The sequence below is a fragment of the Egretta garzetta genome, unplaced genomic scaffold (assembly GCF_000687185.1).
Source record: "Egretta garzetta isolate BGI_Z169 unplaced genomic scaffold, ASM68718v1 scaffold469, whole genome shotgun sequence".
NCBI lineage: Eukaryota > Metazoa > Chordata > Aves > Pelecaniformes > Ardeidae > Egretta > Egretta garzetta.
In genome coordinates this window covers 1-3,931 of record NW_009260806.1, presented here as the reverse complement: position 1 = coordinate 3,931, position 3,931 = coordinate 1, and the positions used below count along the sequence as shown (strand labels likewise).

General features: G+C 41.6%; 1 long non-coding RNA gene across 2 annotated transcripts; it reads right to left on the bottom strand.

Annotated features, from left to right (window-relative positions):
• Window positions 1-204: 204 nt before the first annotated feature.
• LOC118453095 lies at window positions 205-2,753 on the bottom strand. 2 transcript variants are annotated; one of them, XR_004843038.1, is made up of 5 exons: window positions 2,541-2,753; window positions 2,249-2,435; window positions 802-897; window positions 505-700; window positions 205-259 (listed from the first exon to the last, which is right to left on the bottom strand). It is a non-coding gene; the product is annotated as an uncharacterized LOC118453095 (long non-coding RNA). The 2 variants fall into 2 exon arrangements; XR_004843039.1 differs by having other exon boundaries at window positions 802-889.
• Between the last annotated feature and the right edge of the window lie 1,178 nt (window positions 2,754-3,931).

The following is a 3,931-nucleotide window of genomic DNA, read 5'->3' as shown; positions in this document are numbered from 1 at the left end:
GCCCTTATTTACTGTACATAAACCAAACACTTGCAGAATACTTAAATTTTGGAGAGTCAAGGCAGCCTTTGGTCCGTACGTCTGCCTGGGTCACAGTGCGTTAGCCTGCAAAGCGGTGGGCCGAGAGCAGCACCTGCTAATTCTGCAGATCCATACATGGGGTTTTAGCAAGGGCAGGTAATGTATATATTTTTCTTGATTCATGCTGGATTCCTTGCTTCTCTCCCACAGCTGAGCAGGCTCCAAGATCTGTTCTTTGCTGAGAGAGAAAGAAGAAAAAAAAAAGGTCAGATTCAGTAAGTAGTGTTCACTTTTCCCAAACCCACTGCAAAAGAGCCATGGGAAAGAGGGCTCTGGTCTGACTTACAGAAGGGTTATTACTCTGAAGGCTACCGGGCTTTGTATTCCCCCCCCCATGCCCTCCACTCCCCCCAAGTGAAAAAAAACACAAGTTACAGAACACTTGAGTTTAGAAGCATGCAAGAGAAATTACAATTAACACACCTTCTGCTTATCATTAAAGAAACATTATTCAGGACAAAATGTCACTTATTTTGGGGATTTGAACTTTGGAGGATCTGCCGCAGCCCCACGCCAAGGATCGAGTGCATCTCCCCTCTCAGCAGTGAAGGGCTACGGCGAAGGTTCAATCCTGTTTCTGTGCCATACTGAGTGCAGCGAGAGCATCTCATGTCCTTGCCTATGTAAAGGGATTAAAAAAATGCTCTTTCTGCTGCTAGTCTGGGTTAGCTTTTTTTCCCCCCCTCTTAAAAGTCATCAACCCAAAAATCTGTACTCTACCTTCAGTATCGGAGGAGTTTATCCATTTCACATACACGCATGAAGCCTTAACACATCTCTAGCAAATCATCACCGGCATCTTTAACTGCTGGGTAACTGAATTGAGTAAAACTTGAGTATAAAGGTACATTGCTACCAAAAAAAATCCAAGTATTATTTCTCTACTGCAACAAAGAACGCACCGATGCAGAACAAAAATGAACCAACATTTTAAGGTGTCCTTGGCACATATGAACCTGATTCACTTATCTGATTTTTCTATTTGAACTTAGAACAGCAGACTTTTCCTCAAAACGGTGATTTTTCAGACCATACCTCCAATTAAATTTACTCATCAGTATTTGTACTCAGCGTAAGGTATTTCCTGGGAGCTGTTAAAAACACAAGTCTTTAGCAATATTCCTACGACGACTCTAAATGGAACCCGCCCCCTCAAAGCTAACGTTAGCTTCAGGAGGGAAGTTTTAAATCACCCTCAGCAAAAAAGCTGTCAGACAGTAAGTTCTCCCCAAATGTAAATTACGGTTTTATCAATTCCAGTCAGTGTTAATGCTAATAATCCAATTAAATTGGCAAGACTAATTTAGGTAAATTAAGGATTTCACTGGCAACATTAAGAAGATTTAAAATTAGCAAGGAGGGAAAAAAAAAAAAAAGACTTTGAAACATCTGGGGACTGAGTATACCCAAGCGTCAGGCATATTTTTTGCCTTAATACATAGAAAAGAAATACCCATTTTTAGGATGCATAGCGCAGGGGAAAAATATTCATCAGGGGCTGGGTAACAGGAATTGGTCTCAGGTCTATTCCTCGTGCTCACAGCCTTGCCCCTTCCTGATGGATAATTCAGGACTCTTGGTATTTAGGATTAAAGGCTGAAGGGTCTGGTGCCAAACTGGCCTGGGAGAAACGGTTCCTGTCTCTCCTGCTGACCTTCAGCACGTTCTTCTGCGAGTCACATCCCCATCCCTCAGTTCCCCCATCTCCCACGCCCAGTATTAAAAACCTCTGAATGCTCGTTTTAAAATGAGTTACTGAAATAGCCAGGCACAGATTTAAACCTTTTACGTGAATTTACCCATCCAAACGGCATCCTGAAGCATTTTGTAAAGCCTTGTAAACATCAAATTAGCTCGTATCACCTAATTCCTCCCTGCTTTGCACATCTTTCTTTAATTTGACCACTACTGCACAGCTGTAAGTTATTAAAGCACCAATTCCAACCTTGGTTATAAACATGAGGCAAGTTTTGCACCTGGAATCTCTCTCTTCCTTGAGCATTCTCCCACCGCTCTTGAGTTTGTCTGCACTCAAGAAAGCCCCCACCTTGACTCATTACTGAAGCTGCAATTAAAAAGAATTGGATAAAAGAGCATTTTTAAATGATACCATAGCAGACAGACCACAGATTCTTCACTCAAAGCTATCAAAAAAACCAAAACAAACCTCTTCACCTGGTACCATGTGATGCCCACAAAGGTCAGACTCAATCCCTTAAGGCAGGCTGGAAGAAAGGTCTAGCTGCTTTTCAGAAAGCTTTTTACACCAGCCTGGAGCCACCTGCAGACAGACTTATCCATGGGTGTGAGGGATAGACAGCTTTCCAGGAGGAAGACGACACTGCAAAGGTAGTCTGTTTTAATACATAAAAAAAAAAATACTAAAAAAAAAAATAAATCAGAGTAACAAAACATACGGAAGATACAAAGATTTAATACAGCTTCATCGTGATTATTACTTTTTGGGGTGGTTTGGTTTTCTTTTTTTAAAGACAGCGAGCAGCGCTGTACTCAGCAGTCCCTCTGAAACCAGTGAAGTCACCCAGTTTCTCTTCTGTAAAGGAAGGGGAAGTGGAATCACACTCACTTTAAGATAAGCTCACTGCTTGAGAATCTTTAATTGACTTCACATTTCAAAGTGTAAAGTTCCACTTTGGGTTTAATGGACCAATAAACAGACTAGTCGTGTGCTTTAAAAAGGCAAGGTATTTATTTTTGTAGGGAATAAAAATAAACCGTAAGACAAGTGAAACTTCATGGAACAAATACATTTAGAGAAAAAAAAAAAAGACACAGTGCTCCTCTAAACATGGTACACTTTTTTTTTTTTTAAGCAGTGCATTAACTGAAATGACTTACATGTATACAGCCATTGCAGCACATTCAAGAATAGGGGATTTCATCATCCACAATTTTATACAACTGTCCCTCAACAGTTACACTGACAAAAATAGTGACTGACTGACAGAAACAGCAAAAACATTTACAGTTTTCAGCCGAGTACTACACACAATTTTAGGTACGTTCCTACAAAGATCAGTTTGTGGATGATAGGGAAAGTACATATGTGTGCTCAGGTACGTATGACTAGATCCAGTGCTACAAGTTATTCCAGTAGTACGCTGCCACATTAAATACAGACGCATATACATAGATAAATGATATGAGAAGAGATATAGGTCAACCATTTTAACCTACCCTCCTTCTGCATTGCTTTTGTAGTTCAGAAATGCCAAAAGGCCGCCACGCTGTACATTAAAATACATGCCCTAACAAATTACACCGACTGCAATTGGCACCAACCTGGCTGCTCTTAGTGCTAAAGATGCTTATGAAAACATGGACTTTAACATCACCTGGTTCAAGACATTCCTCATCTAATTAATCAAGTGCTGTGTATTAATTAAAACAATACTACTACATTCAGAACAGATTCTTCCCCCCACTCCGCCCCGAGGCATGGGAAGTGCCTATATGTGCAAGAGGGACAGTATGTAAACAAGGAGTAACTGTGTTAGGTCCGTACAAAAAATGACCCCAGCACTCAACGCAGAGTGGTAGGGAAGGGGAGAAGGGCAAAACAGCAGATGCGCTGTGAATTCTCCTGGTCACTCACGAATATTCATTGCTAACTAGTGCCAAGAAATGGTCCCTTTGGGGGAGCAGCCGTCAGGCACCGAAGCTACCCAAAGACTGGTTTTGCCAGAAAGCGAACTGAAGCAGCGTCTGGCACAAGAACTCTTCTTCTAAATGCTTTCCCTGCAGGTGCTACAGCGTCGTTAGATGCCAGGGTGCTCTCTGAGTGCCCGATAGGGCTCACCATCTCCAAACCCGATGGAAACAACAGACA